This window comes from Stegostoma tigrinum, chromosome 7 (genome assembly GCF_030684315.1).
Source record: "Stegostoma tigrinum isolate sSteTig4 chromosome 7, sSteTig4.hap1, whole genome shotgun sequence".
Lineage (NCBI taxonomy): Eukaryota > Metazoa > Chordata > Chondrichthyes > Orectolobiformes > Stegostomatidae > Stegostoma > Stegostoma tigrinum.
Genome location: NC_081360.1, coordinates 1,140,521 through 1,156,806, shown reverse-complemented (window position 1 = coordinate 1,156,806; position 16,286 = coordinate 1,140,521). Strand labels below are relative to the sequence as shown.

Below are 16,286 nucleotides of genomic sequence, written 5' to 3'. Positions count from 1 at the left end.
TGCATGGAGAAGTGTAGCACTTAACATTTATTGTTATTAAAAAAAACATGGTTTTTGAAGGTGTGTCTTATTATTCCATGTGACTCATTGAAAATTGTAAAGGAACTGAGCTAATAAAGTGTGAAGCTGGATGAACACAGCAGGCCAAGCAGCATCTCAGGAGTTGTGTTTTAAATGTTAGATTACGGAAAGTTGGTTAGCTCATATCACTGGACTGGATTCGCGTTGCCTTGGGATGCATTTAATGCCTTCTCGAAAGTCTATTGGGTTGGGATTTTCCTGACATTTGACTCCTAATTGAAGAATTTTATTGAATTCAAAGAACAACACCTGTGATTGCGAATTAATAGCCTGGCGATAATGCCACTCGACCCACGCCTCGCCGCAAGGTGGTTATTTTCCCACTGCGTGGGCAAACATCCAAAATATTTGTTTTCACTTTCTCCATGTGTGTTGCTGTGCTATATTTGCCTCAATGAACCCTGTGGCTCAAACCGCGATATCAGGAAGTCCGACATCATCGAGTGCAGCTCTGTTCGAAAAACTGTTCAGGGTATTTGACAAAATGGAAGGCAACCTGCCCTGGTTTTGAGGCATTGGCAATGCAACAGTTTTAACAACAAATTTAGTGTACCTCTTTCTAAACGAAGTCAATTCCCTGTTGCTTCGGGAGAAAAGGCAGCAAACTGTTTCAATAACAGCTGCTTCCCATTCTGACTCTATGCTCCCAGGAGCCTACTGTTTCTGGCCTTTCTCCTGGACCAGCGTTGGTCCATTGCCAGATGTGTTCAGCCATTTCCTTCCTCTGGCACGCAGCGCTTTGCATTTGAACAAGCGAATGCGTATTGGGAAACTGCCCTTGTCTGCACAATCCAACAATTTACAGCGTCCAACCAGCAATAGCAACAGTTTGAGAGATTGCATTTAGATTGAGGGGTCTACTGTCAGCTTGTGGAAAATCACTTTCGGTGAAACAAATGAAACTGGCAGGTCAGCATAGAGAGGATCTGATGTTGTGGATCACTGGAGAAAATGTTAACAGCATTGGACCATTTGAAAACACTGATCCCTGGTTAACGGGTCCAGCTTGCTTCCACTTCACAAGGAATGCTCTTGCCTGCTGTTTAGTGTTGGCTCACTGAACGAGACAAATATTCACATGTTCATTCCACACAGCAGCAACAAGACTTGTTGAGGAGATGCACAATGAAGGACCGACAAAGCTGTCAAGAGAGAGCCATCAACTCACTGAGATCAGCCAGTGCTCAATTATGTAAAGGGCCCTTCTTGGTGACATCAATTTATTTGAAAATTTTGTGAAATGTGCAGACGAGGAGGAGGTCACTCTGCCCAGTTTCTCTGTGCTGAAGGAGAAATGGAACACTTACCTCAGCCCACTTTCCACAATTGCAGCTGTAGATCTACAATTATAGAACACGACTGGAAAACCCAGGGAGGTTTCAAACGCACTCAGTGCTTCTGTTTCATATATTTCCGGCAGTGTGTTCAGTACACCAACCACCCCCTGTCTGAAAACATGTCCTCGCCCCATAAATCTTTCTGATACCTTTCGCATATATCCATCCTCAAAATGTCCTACACATCTTTTCGTATTGTTTTCTAAATTGTGCAATCCATTACTGTGTTGGATCGCCCCAAACACAACTCCACTTTTTTCTGGGCTTAATTCCATTTGTCACCTTTTTTGCACGCCTGACCAGTCCATCGATATCTTCTTGCAGACTACACCGACACTCTTCGTTTTCAATGAAGTTCCCAAGTCTTGTGTTGCCTGAAAACTTCTTAACCATGCCTCTGACATTGATCTACAAATCATTAAACGTATCTGTAGGCCAATGAGGGACATTTCCAAACAACCTATAAAATACCAACAGGACGAGGCAAGGTAAACAAAAGATGCATGTTCCCGATCACTGGAGAGTCCAAACCCAGAGACCACAGCTTGAGGATAAGCTGTAGCCATATAGGAATGAGGTGAGGGGAACGTCATCACCACAAAATAACACATCTGAAGTATTCTGTTCGTCACAAGCGGTTGAAGCTAAAAGATTGTTTATTTTTCAAAGACGGAGTTAGTTATGGTTCTTAGGTCTCATGGGACAAAAGGATATGGAATGAGAAGTAAAACAGGGAACTAAGTTGGGTGATGTCTCTGATCATATTAAATAGTGGACCAGGCTGGAAGGACCGACTGGCCTCTTCCTGCCATAATGTTTCTGTGTCTGCCACATATATCACGTGACCTAGCACAGAGCCTGTTGAAACAACACTGGAAACAGGTTAGCAGTGACAAAAACAACCATCAACAATAATCCGTTGTTTCTTGCTGAAAATTTGTATCTGTTTAGATATTCACTCTTCTTTGAGAGATGTATGTAAATAGCTGTGTATTCTTAAACATAGAAACGGTGATTATAATTGGTGTAGTGTGGGTCATGTCATAGAACGAAAAGCTCCATGACAGCGGGGATGTAAAATTGTCCATGAGGATTTGTTTTCCAGATTTGAGAACAGTGCACAATGTTGTTAAATGGAGTCCTATTGAGACCACCTCTCTTCTGAACAGATGTGAATGAGCCGCACATTTTGGTGCAGACAATTTCAAAATTCTAAATAAGAAAAAAAACACGCAGAGTCAGAGATCACAGAAAACCTAATGCATACACAGTGACCATTCGGCCCATTAAAGCATGGAATGTCCCCAGCATGATCTCCGGAACACGCAGGCTGCTCTGCTGCTTCATGTTCCAGACAAGATGCATTGTTCACTCTTTTCACTGAAAGCGAATGGAGATCGTTACACGACTGCTGCTGTGAAATCAAATCCTGCATTAATTCTTAACGCAGTTATTTGCTGTGATGTGAAAAGGAGGATAATTGCGATGTGAAATTTTGTTAAATTTCTCTCAGTTCACCCATTTCTGTCCTGGAGAAGGGAACTGATGAGCCGCTATCTCAATCCGCTGCAATCGTTGTTGTGCAGGCACACCCCACTGTTGATCAGAGGGGAAACCCAGCCCCTTTGAAATTGTATCAGTGATAATGGGAACTGCAGATGCTGGAGAATCCAAGATAATGAAATGTGAAGCTGGATGAACACAGCAAGCCAAGCAGCATCTCAGGAGCACAAAAGCTGATGTTTCAGGCCGAGACCATTCATCATTCTCTGATGAAGGGCCTAGGCCCGAAACATCAGCTTTCGTGCTCCTGAGATGCTGCTGGGCCTGCTGTGTCCATCCAGCCTCACATTTCATTCTCTTTGAGATTGTGATTGTTAATCATCACTTTTCATGGGTCATTCTCATCCTTTCTTTCATTTTCCTTATGAGAGCATTTTCTGGAAAGTGGCGTTGGACTAAACTCCCAGTATAGTGGAAGCACAGTTTGGGATTGCCCCGCTGCCACTTGTGCAAGTAGATCACGACACAAGCAAGCCGAGGTGTCTCACAGACAGCATTTATGCTTTGGTGTGTCTGCAACTGTGTTCGCCTTGTCATTTTAGCCTCGGCTGCACGTTAAGACCTGTCCATGTTGGGTGGGCATCGCTCGATTCATGATGAGCAAACACGGTTATTTTCTGGCAGCCAAAAAGCGCCTTGGAAAATGGGTCATTGGGTTAAGAGTGAAAAAGCACTGCGTCCCTGGGTGGGCTCGAACCACCAACCTTTCAGTTAACAGCCGAACGCGCTAACCAATTGCGCCACAGAGACTGGTTCTACTGGCATTTGCCAACAAACAATTAAATTGGGAATGAGCAAGTGTCGCTTTGTCCAGATGGACAGCGTGAAAAGAGACACTTTGGTGCACCTCATCCATGCTGCCCAGATACTTGAAATTAATTTAGCCCCATTTGCCAGCATTTGGCCCTTATTCATGTACATTTCATCCACGGGCTCCCTTTATGAGCTCTGTTTTTAACATTAGCAAGCAAATCTTGGAAAAGTGTCAAGTGCATATTTCCTTTCATCAAACGATGTTGACTCAGTTTGACTGCGGTCATCTTTGGTGAATGTTCTGCTATTTTTTCCTTTACATTGTTCCCTAGCATTTTCCAAATGACAGATAAGCAATTGGAGCAGATGGAAGCCATTTGGCCAATCAGGTCAGCTATACATTTTAATGAGGTCCAGGCTGATCTGGTAATCCTCGACACCACTGTTCTGCCTTATCCACGTGGCCCTTGACTCCTGAAATGACGAAATGTCTGCCTGTCTCAGCCTTGAATATATCAAGCCAGCACAGCCTCTGTTTTCAAGACTTCCACAGATTTGCTTCTCCCTGAGTGTGAGAACACCCACGTTATCTTTGATTTAAATGGGCAACTCGCTTCCCTGAAATAACTCACTCGGGTATAAATCAGAACACAACAAGCCTCCAAAGTTCGATGTGAACTCATTGGCGTCCCCAGCCCCAGTTGTAAGTATTTAAAGTATTTTGTTTCTAGGCCTCTCATTGAACCAACTGCCCTGATTTGCACGTTAGATTTCCCAAAGATGAATCTGTTCCAAGCGTACTTCGGTGGCTGCGATTTAGGTGGTGGTGAAAGGCGTGATTAAAATAAAAGGACATAATTATTTCTCGATCCATTGCCCTGACAATCAATCTCTCTGCTCATGGAGATAGATCCTTTCCATCCACTCTATCGTTCATCAATGTGTTTAGTTCAGTTCAATCCCACAACAGCCGACTCTGTTCTGATCAAGTACAGGGTGACAGGAGATATTAGGGTCATGGTGCAGACATCACAAATCGAGCACTCACCTTTCCTGTTAGAACCATTTCATGAGAAATATTAACAGATGCTCAGTGGCCTGTAGTTGTAGCCAAGTGGTTAAGGCAATGGCTTAGAAATGCCTTGGGGTTTCCCCATGTAGGGTCAAATCCTGCCAGCTATATTTCTGTCAAAACAAGGTCATGTTTTCTCAGTTCTGGCAGTGCTTTGACATTCAGGGCACACATGCTGTGAACAAGAATCCAGCTGCACTCAAAACCTCAGCTCTGTTTTTCTTTCCACCAATATCACTGGACCTGTTGAGTTTCTGCAGTATTCTGTGCGTTGATTCTGCAACACTGCTGTTTTTTTCGTGAAATATCTCCAATTTCGGAAAAGTACAGCTGACACAAGACTATTATCATTCCATTCGAGGCAGGTGGGAGTTTGAATTCACTACGAGCCCGTGTTAAGGGCTGCTACAAGTGCTTGCCATTTTCTGTGATGCAAATGGCTGTCACTTTTGACTGTGAAATGTGATGTTGGGGGTTTGAAGCCACTGAGGAAGGAACAAGAGCTGTTCTCACTCCACCAGTTCCCTTTTGACTGTACTGTTTCAGGCTTTAATGCAGTCAGGAAGATATTCCCCAAACGTAAATCTTGTCCGGTGATTGACCAGACTGGTATTTTGATGTTGCTTTCCTTACTTCCATAAAGAGCTGGGGATGCTTCGAGTCAGAACGATGAACAGAAACTGCACTACAGAAAGGAGAAAACAGAGTTCTGAAGAGGTTCTGAAATCTTGATTGAAATTCTTGGCCCACAGATGCTCCCGGATCTGCTGAGCTATTTTCCTGCAGCTTATATTTTGCTGGCAAATGAATGTTTATTTTATCTGTTGGAATAAATCAACCAGAATCACCATGAACCAAATTTCATACTTTAAAAATCTGCAGAGTGATTGGATTCAAACAAACCAGGCAAGAATTCATTCTGCCACAGCTCAACTGACCACCAAAGGCGACCTGAAAAGATAAACAGCATCATACTACTTGCAGTAATCATGGCCAAGTGGTTCAGGTAAAGGGCTCCAAATTTGTTGGGGCATCCCTGTGCTGGTTCAAATCCTGTTGACTGTGGCGGGGGTGGGGGGAAACTGGAGACAAGTATGAGGGCTGTTTGTTCCCTCCATTTTGCATGTGACAGAAATCAAAGCAGTGGGAAACAAACTTTTCACTCAGGGCATCAGTGGTGGGGAGAAGGCAACTCACTGCCTGTCATTGCAGAACAGGCACGAACCTTCATAAACGTCAACCAGTTTGAAGATATCCACTTGCAGGGCCAGCCGTGGTGAGGCCGTGAGCCATCTGCTGGCAAATAAGACTAGAACAGTCAGCCCTGAGAGAGGGTCAGCCAACCCACAGTGTTAATCCCGATTTTTCTTCAAAAATACTGCCAGACCTGCTGAACTTATCCAGCAATTTTGATTTTGTTCCGAGAACAGTCAAGGTCTTGAGTTCAACTGGTCAGGCCGGATGGGATGAAGGGTCTTTTTCTGTGCTCGAGCCCTCTATGATCATTTGTGGTCAGCTTCGTTTGTGAAGTGACAGGACAGCGTTTTCAAAATGCACCCGAGCCAGGAAGGTGTCGGTCTGACTGTCCCCTCATCTGGCGATCAGACACGTCATCCATTGGGATTGGGGATAACTGGCACTGTGCATGTTCCTGGAATCAGTATCTGGGAGACAGGAAGATGGAATCCTGGTGTCTCTTCGCACAACCATGTGATAACCCATCGCTTCTCAATCCGTTCCTTGTGCCTGACATTCCCTGGACCTGCTGCCAAGGTAAAGATTGGCTTCACGATCTGACTGCATTTGTCTCGAGCAGCTCATTGACCTCAGATCTGGGCGGTCAGAGGAAGCTAGAGATGAGGCAGGGACAGAAGCAGAAAGAGATGCGACATGAATATGTTTAGAGTTTGTTGTGGCCAAGTTCATACAGGTGAGATGATACACTTGTGAAGGTCTGAATGGTCTTCTGTTCTCAGTTGGTCTGCTCCGAGCTGAATCGTCAAACTTCCTCTCTGAGATGAGAATAATCCGGTCAAGTAGAAACACATTACTTGCATAACAAAGTGTGCAGCTGGATGAACACAGCAGGCCAAGTAGCACCTTAGGAGCACATCCAGCTGCACACTTTGTTATCTCAGATTCTCCAGCATCTGCAGTTCCCATTATCTCTGAACGTATTACTTGCCGTCTCTTTTGTCATGCCTGGCAGTAATTCCCAATGCTGTTTCAGACATGAATGACAAAAGGATCAGGATGCCAGAGACTGCATCATGACACATACACAGTTCACCATTATTAGGGACAGATATCAAAAATTGTGAATAACTACAGAGAAATACAAGAGGCAGAGAGTCGCTGTGGACTCGATGGGCTGAATGTGAATGTGAATGACACCATGGGTTTATCACGTCACTCTCCCTGTCTCTGTGAGGGAGCGGGTTGGGGAGAAACAATGGCTTATTATTAACCCTCCCTTCCACGTTGTACTGTCTGCAGCCCAGCAACTCAGGGTCGTTGGGGGCGTCTCTCAGTGCGTGAGTGTTTCACTCAGATTCACTTAACGCGGGACTGTTGGTGTCAGACATTAACTCCTGTTGTGGAGGTCACAAACAAAAGGACGCCCTGTGTCCAGACAAATTCTGAACATCAAACAGGCTGTACAGAAAGATTGCATTTTAAGTTGCTGTACAGACTAATCTCTAGTTTCGACTTCTATCTTTCCCAGCAGCTCTCCATCTTTCTGTCTTCATCTGATAAAAGTCATTTGATGAAAGTTCCAAATCGCCTTTAAAATTTGCTACACAAGTCTGATTCCATGCCTTCTGCTCCTTCCTTCTTCCAGTGTTTAAGAGACAGCGACAAAGTGTATACCACTCCCAGCACTGCCTGCCCGTGGCTAAATGGCTTAATGCATTTGTTGATGGAGAGAGCTCTGACTCCGTGGTAGAGAGACAGAACAAAAAGAAAATATTCACTGCTGCATTGGGAAGTAGGATTTTTTTTAAGCAACACGTTCAGATATCTTATTACATACCTCTGGAGCAGATAAAACTTGAACTCTTTCTCCTACATCCAAGGTAGGGAGACTATCACTGCCTGAGTGGCACCTCATTTATTGTTAAGTGGGGTGTCCTCAGACTGCGTCATTGGCCTTGTGGTCTGATTCTCACATCAGGTGGCTGTTAGAAATGTGACAAGTTGCTGGCTTGAATCCTACATGAGCCGTTGTTGCCTCTGATGTATTTTTTTAATGTTTGGGGGAGCTTGGGGGTGGTTCTTTATGAAATCAATTTCAGCCTATGATCAAAAAGGGTGTTTGCTGCGAACACATCACATGCATTCACTTACCTGACCAAGGTTTAGGGTTAGTAATCGTATGAAATTATGTTTCACTGGATTGGTCGGTAAACTTGCACAATAACTGAATGAAATGATGCCAAGTCTCAGCAGAGAAACAGATGACAATGAAGCAGTCATCTGAGGACAAATTTGTTTTTGTTTTGCAAGTGAAATTTTCTGCTTCACAAAATGAGGCCCATTGAAATGAAGCAGTGACAGAGATTGCCTTTGCTGCTGCTCACCTCATGTATCACATTTCCACCTTGGACCCTGTAAACATCTCAACTCAACAAGAAGCCAGTTCATCATTGCGAGCCAGTGGCGTAATGGATAACGTGTCTGACTTCGGATCAGAAGATTGCAGGTTCGAGTCCTGCCTGGCTTGAGTGCAACCTGCCCATTTTCAAGGCTAGCAAGATGACATGTTCACCTGAAGTTGGAATATAGGGTGGGTGATTTCGTTGCCAATTCCCTGAAGCTAAACTACGAAATTGGAAGTTGAGCAGTTTTGGGGACCTTTTCAGCTCACTGTTGGCTTCATTTCTGAGCTCAGAACAACAGGTCTCATTGCTTGGAGAACTTGCTTGTGCTCCATATAAATCTGCCTGTTGTGGGCAAAACATGTGTGGGGACAGAGAGTGAACGTGAAGCGCCTGGAGTTAGTGTCATCCTGAGCAATGTGCCTGTGTATCTCCCTCTGTGGCTAAACATGAGGATGAGTTCCATAAGTAGGCTGTACCACTGTTTTACAGTCACAAAACCTTGATTACAGGGTTAATCTCAATGACGTTTGCCTTTGATGTGTCAGAATGCACAACACGGTGGGCCAAATGCTGGAAAATGAGATTAGAGTAGGATAGATGCCTGATGACACACACAGACACAATGGCCCTGATAGTCTCTTTCCACGCGATAATAACTCAGACTGGGAGAAACTGACCTGTCACCAAAAGGATCGAAAATGGAAAGGCAAAAACAACGTTTTTGAGAAATGATACAAGCATCTCCGGCATGTTCTTTGGTTGTCTAGTGGTTCGGATTTGGCGCTTTTGGAACCACGGCCCTGGTTTGAAATACTGAGTGGAAGATCTTACCTCCTCGCTTTTAGCGATGACAGCTTTGCTGACTCATTGTACTTTTATTCATTAACTGGCGTCTCTGGCTCGGCAGCATTTATTCAATCAACCACATTGCTGGGGCTTTGTAGTCACATGTAGGCCAGACCAGGTGAGGATGGGCAGTTTCTGTCCCTAAAGGGCATTAGTGAACCGGAGGGTTCTTCCGACAATCGATTGCATGGATTGCATCGCCTCCCTATGAGGAGAAGGAAAGGGGCTGTGAGGTAACTAACTGTGTCCCAAACGATACTCAAGCTCACGTGAAACAAAGAACTGTGGATGCTGGGAATCTGAAACAAAAACAGGAACTGACAGAGAGGCCCAGCAGGCCTGGCAGCATCTGTGGAGAGGTACAGTTAACATTTCAGATCCACTGACTGTTCATCAGAACCAGGTCAGTTATGCCTTTTTATATTATAATGCCAGGGAAATGATCACTTATATCTGTCAAATCAGCATATTTATTAAAATATCACATTAATTTCCCATCGTCAACTTTACTACTTTAACAGACTTTTATCGCCTGTAATGCTGCTTCCGTGGCCCTCAGGTGGTAAAAGGCTCTGCTTAAAAGGGTTTATTTGCCTTTTCCTTTCAGTTAGTTAGCAGCGATGTCGAATGGAGAATTGGTCCTTTTAGTGTCTGCCTCAATATGCATCTCTATTTGTCTCTGGGTATTCACCTCACCAAATTTTATATTCTCCAACTCTGTCCATCTATATTGAGGGCAGCACAGTGGCACAGTGGTTAGTACTACTGCCCCACAGTGCCAGCCACCAGGGTTCAATTCCAGCCTTGGGCGACTGTCTGTGTGGAATTTGTGTAATCTCCCCGTGTCTGCATGGGTTTCCTTCCACAGTCCAAAGATGTGCAGGGTGGGTGGATTGGCCGTGCTAAATTGCACGTCGTGTTTAGGAATGTGTAGATTAGGTGGGTTATAGGGAGGTGGGATGCTTTGAGGTTCAGTGTGGACTTGTCGGGCCAAAGGGCCTGTTTCCACATTGTAGGGATTCTCTATCTATATCCCTCATTTCCCGTTGCTGCTCTTTGAAAAGTCTGATGACTGGACAGTGTTTGAGACTGGAGCTGCTGAGAGACTTTCCCACCCCGATTGTAAAGCCTGGAACTGGGCTCACATTCTCCAAATAGTGTTTCTGTTACTTAGGACTGAGCCAAGGAGACATTTATTCCCTCAAAACATGATGAGTGTTTCGACTTCTAAATAGAATTCCTAATCCACCAGAAAAGAAACAAAATGCCACAATTATATGATTGCTGTGATGTTTTTACTGTTGGTGTAAAATGAATGAATGGTGACAGCAGAGAATGAGTGTGATCAGCTCGTGGTGCCTGTCTCATTACCACAATATTCCGCAGGAAGGCTGCAGTTTATTCTGCCTCACCTTGTTATCCCGACCAAACCTCAGGATGAATTATTTGTTAGCAGGAAACCATTCCCTGATGGGGAGAAAACAGGCGACAGGAGTGCCAGCATCAAATGATAACTGTCTGCACTAAAACATAGGAACCATGCTCAGTTCTCTGCACCAACAGGGCAAGTAATGGCTGAGTGGTATTGTCGCTGGACTGTTTATTCAGAAAGTCAGGTAACGTTCTGGAGACCAAAGTTCAAATATCACCCCCAGAAAATGATGGGATTTCAATTCAATAAATATGTGTAATTTAGAATGCAATGATGGCCATACATCCATTATCAGGGGACCAAAACCGATGCGGTTCCCTAATGTCCTTCAGGCATCCTTAATCCTTATTGATCGCGCCTACGTCTGACTCCAGACCCACAGCAAACATGGTGGGTAATTAGCAACGGGCAATAGATGTTGGCCGAGCCAGTGACACCTTCAGTCTGTGAATGAATAAAGCGGGGGCAAGTAACTTTGTTGTTATATGGCATTTCAGAAGCGTTGAAACAAGGAATCTTCAATGTAAAGCTCAGGCACCGCTGGGATTTTAACTCAAGATCGCCTGTTTACTGCACACTGATTTTTTTTACCCATCCATTAGGGCATTTCCTTCACCACGCAATCACAGTAACTTGGGGAACTTTCCTGTATCAGTGTTACTCAGTGTGAATTTCAATCTACCACCACTTTTCAACACGGATTGTTGACAGCTCAATATTCTCCTGTGAAAATACATGGAATGAGACAATTTTCTCCTGAGATAATGGGAACTGCAGATGCTGGAGAATCCAAGATAATAAAGTGTGGAGCTAGATGAAGACACCAGGCCAGCGAGCATCTCAGGAGCACAAAAGCTGACGTTTTGGGCCTGGACCCTTTGGTTTAAAACCGACAATTTCACCTGTTTCAGCTGACAAGATAAAGAGCATGGGCCCATCCTCTTGGGGCCCATGAACAACGTTAACACACACTGAGGGAACCTAACAAGAAGAATAGGTTCATTTTGGTTACTGAGCAAATGTAAAGCCTGGCCCATTGGAGCCGACATTGATCCTTGCACCAACAGTTCCACACTCACTTCCTGCCTCATGCCCCCGCCCCCCCCTCACAGCCATTGTTGCTTTTCCCATTGCTTCACTCCCACACTTTGCTTCTGAACGTGTTCCTGACCAATTGTAGGTGTTCAGTTAGAAACTACAACTTGAACCCGAATGCCTGGGATAGGACTTCATTCAATGGGATTGGATTTATTGCCCTTCCCTAATTAACCCACAGATGGAGGTGATGAGTTACTTTATTGAACACTCAAACTCCTTAGCACTTGGGTACAGCTTTGATGTTATTAGGAAGGGAGTTCCTGGATTTAGAAGCAGCGACGCTGAAGGAACAGTGGCACAGTTCAAACTCAGAATGGTGAGATACTTGGAGGGGAGTTTGTTGTGGTCAAATTCCCATGAAACTGCTGCCATTACCCTTCAATGTGAAGGCAAGCTCTCATTGGACTGATTCTGCTAGATCCAGGGTGTGTGTTCTGTGCATAACCAGCAACTCATTTTCATTCCTGAGGTTAACAGGAAGAGATATAAATCTTCATTTCCTAAGTGGGAATTGCATCCATGCCTGAGCGATGCAAGCACTAAAAGCCAACCAATTTACTTGACACTAATCCAAGCAACCTGACTTGCACACACTCCCAAGTCTGTTCTTACACCAGAAGCACCTTCACCAGCGAAGTGTCTTTCTCCAAGTTTTGAAATGATTCATATTATTGCCCTGCGTTTCAAAGCGGAGAAAACGGGGCTGTAATAATCTGATGTTGTTCAGTAGATGTATTGCAGAAAAGCTTCTGTTAACTGGTGATAGCAAGAACTGCAGATCCTTTATTCATACGCAGGATGAGGGGGATGTTTGGAGAGGCCAACATTTATCAGCCGTTTCCAATTTCCAGAGAGGGCAGAAAAGAGTTGACCACCTTGCTGTGGGTCTTGAGTCACATATAGGCCATACCAGGTAAGGATGGCAGTTTCCTTTCTGAAAAGATATCAGTGAACCAGGTAGGCTTTTCCCAACAATTGACTTCACTCCCAAAATGACGAAATGTCTGTCTATCTCAGCCTTGAACATACCTCGCCTTGTCAGAACACAACGGGTTAAGCAGCATCAGAGGAACAGGAAAGCTTGATGTTTCACGTCGGGACCCTTCTTCACAAATGGGGGAGGGGAAGGGGATTCTGAAATAAATAGGGAGACGGCGGAAGCGGATAGAAGATGGAGAAAGGAGAAGATAGGGTGAGAGGAGACAGACAGGTCAAAGAGTCAGGGTGAGAGCCAGTGAAGGTGAATGTAGGTGGGGAGTTAAGGGGGGATTAGGTCAGTCCAGGGAGGATGGACAGGTCAGGGGGCGGGATGAGGTTAGTGGGTAGGGGGTGGGGTTGGGGCTTGAGATGGGAGGAATGGTTAGGGAGGCGGGGACTAGCTGGGCTGTTTTTGGTGACATGTCCATCCTGGGCCTCCTGCATTAAGACAATGACGTCACCCGAAAGATGCAGGAACAGGATCTCATATTGCGCTTGGGAACTCTGCAGCCCAAGGGTATCAACGTGGATTTCACAAGGTTCAAAATCTCCCCACCCCTGACCACATGCCAGAATGTCCTGGGAACTGGAATCACAGGACAATGAAGAGTGAACTTTCTGATTGAGCACAAACAGTCCAAACACCTGCCATTTCTTTAAGAGGCCGGGCATTGACACAGGTGTTATTGGGACATGAACTGAGCTGAGACATGGGAAGAATTCTTTTTCCTGTGCATCAGGAATTCAAATCTCATCTCAGCTCTGGGACAATGAGAAAACTGAGAAATAGACAAGACACTGAAAGGGTCAAAGTGAGACGGGCCCGGTTGTAGAAGATCTGGTTCCCAGTGATGTGGATGGGTCTGCAGAGGGTAAGATCAGTCTGATCCCATGTCTCCCCAATGAATGTCCCAGGTTTTATTTTGGAAAAGTACAGCTGATACAAAACAATTGTCATTCCAAGTGAGGCAGTTGGAAGTTTGAATTAACTACAAGTCCGCTTTAAGGGCTGCTGCAAGAGCTCGCCATTTTCTGTGGTTCAATTGGCGGGTGCTTTCGACTGTGAAATGTGAAGTTGGTGGTTTGAGGTCACTGAGAAAGGAACAAGTGCTGTTCTCCCTCCACCAGTTCCCTTTTGAGTATACAGTTACGGGTTTTAATGCAGTCAGGAAAATGTTCACCAAACGGAAATCTTGTCTGGGGCGTGACCATAAAGTTATTTCTATGTTGCTTTAATAGCTACAATAAAGAGCTGGGAATGCTTGGAATCAGAATCAAAAACCTAAACTGCCCTACAGAAAGGAGAAAACAGAGTTTTGAAGAAGTTCTGAAATGTTGACTCAAATCCTGGGCCAAAGATGCTACCAGATCTGCTGAGTTTTTTTTTCCTGCAATGCATATTTTCATTTGCAAGTGAACGTTTATTTTATCTATTGGAATTAAACAACCGGAATCACCATGTATTGCATTAAACACTTTCGAAATCTGCAAAGTGATTGGATTCAAACAAACACTGCAATAATTCCTCCACAGTGTGACTGGTCATGGAAAGTGACCTGAAAAGACAAACAGCAGGGCATTTCTCCCATTAGTCATGGCCGAGTGGTTAAGGCAATGGATTTGAAATCCATTGGGTTCTTCCTGCGCAGGTTTGAATCCTGCTGACTACGGTTGAAAGCTGAGTAGAAACGCAAAGGCTGTTTATGACAGGAGTCAAAGCAGGACCAGCAAGACTTTTTACTGAGATTGCCAATGGTATGAAAAGGCAAATCTCTGCCGGTCATGTTCAAACAAACCAAACCTTTATAAAAGTTGTGATCAGAGATAATGGGAACTGCAGATGCTGGAGGATCCAAGATAACAAGGTGTGAAGCTGGATGAACACAGCAGGCCAAAAAGCATCTCAGGAGCACAAAAGCTGACGTTTTGGGCCGAGACCCTTCATCAGAGAGGGGGATGGGGTAAGGGTTCTGGAATAAATAGGGACAGAAGGGGAGGCGGACCCACTCCCCATCCCCCTCTCTGATGAAGGGTCTAGATCCAAAACGTCAGCTTTTGTGCTCCTGAGATGCTGCTTGTCCTGCTGTGTTCATCCAGCTTCACACTTTGTTATCTTCATAAAAGTTAACGTGTTTTCGGATATAAACTTGCAGGGATATCCATGGTGAGGCGGTGAGCCATTTGCTGGAACTCCAAACTAAATTTTCTCATGGCGTTGAAAGTGAAATAAGCTTTGAATTCTTGATCTGCAGGCAACGAAAATCATTTGAAGGTCTCACCGAGAACAGCAAAGGGGAGGGGAAGCTGAAATAGTCCACAAGCTGCCCATGGGTATGTGCCAATTTATGAACCCCACCGACCGAATCACTGCAGTTGCTGGGAATGAAAAAAAAAACACAAAAACCCAGGCTGAGCATTATGAACCTTTAGAAGGGAGGGGAGAATGAAGTGTGAACCTGTACAACTGAACAAAGACAGTCAGGCACCTTGCCCTTCTTGAAGAGGCTCACACATTGACTCTGATATTCTCGGGGACATTTGTTGCTGTGTGTGCAAGTATTCTATGTAATTTTCTCCTACACGGATAACTTATATATAAGCCAAGTGTCAGCTTTTGACTCCTCCTCTTACGGTCCCCATGATCATAACCCCACCGCAACCACCAAAACAGCATCTCCCAGACCGCCCATAACCTCATCACCAGCAGCCTCATGCCTCAGCGTTCGCCAACCCCTCACGGCCCGCTTCTACGCACTTCCCAAAATCCATAAACCTGACTGCCCTGATCGACCCAGCGTCCCTGCTCCTGCCCCACCGAACTTATCTCCACTTATCTCGACTCTTTTTCCTCCCCCCGGTCCAGGTGCTCCCCACCTACATCCAGGACACCACCCAATCCCTCCACCTCCTCCAAAACATTTGAATCCTTGGCCGTCAACACCTCATCTTCATCATGGATGTCCAATACCTGTATACTTGCATTCTCCTAAAAAGCTCTCTGCTTCTTCCTGTCCCGCAAGCCAGACCAGTCCCCCTTCACCGATAGACACCAAACTGAACTCGTCCTTAATCTGAGCAACTTCTCCTTTAACTCCAGCCACTTCCTGCAGATGAACCGGGTGGCCACAGTGGCACAAACTGTACCTGCCTCTTTGTGGGAAATATGGAACAGTCCCTTTTCCACAGTTACACTGGCCCTATCCCCCAACCTCTTCTTCTGTTACATCGATGACTGTATCAATGCTGCTCCATTCTCGCACGAGGAGCTTGCACATTTCATCTACCTTTCCAACACCTTCCACCCCAACCTGACGTTCACCTGGGCCATTTCTGATACCTGTTTGTCCTTCCTAGACCTCTCTGCTCCCAAAATGAGGTGATCTACTCCCGGACATCTGAGGTGTCTTTGTTTTTCAAGGACGGCAATGGCCGCACACACACACACACACACACACACACACACACACACACACACACACACACTCACACACACACACACGCACAACCCCCCCGCAACAGTGGTT

At 45.1% G+C, this 16,286-nt stretch overlaps 3 non-coding genes across 3 annotated transcripts; 2 read left to right on the top strand and 1 right to left on the bottom strand.

The window, feature by feature from the left end:
* Nucleotides 1-3,657: 3,657 nt before the first annotated feature.
* trnan-guu (transfer RNA asparagine (anticodon GUU)) lies at nt 3,658-3,731 on the bottom strand. The gene has a single exon. It is a non-coding gene; the product is annotated as a tRNA-Asn (tRNA).
* A 4,726-nt stretch (nt 3,732-8,457) lies between these two features.
* Nucleotides 8,458-8,530, top strand: trnar-ucg (transfer RNA arginine (anticodon UCG)). The gene has a single exon. It is a non-coding gene; the product is annotated as a tRNA-Arg (tRNA).
* Nucleotides 8,531-14,350: 5,820 nt separating this feature from the next.
* On the top strand, nt 14,351-14,432 carry trnas-uga (transfer RNA serine (anticodon UGA)). The gene has a single exon. It is a non-coding gene; the product is annotated as a tRNA-Ser (tRNA).
* The last annotated feature ends 1,854 nt before the right edge of the window (nt 14,433-16,286 follow it).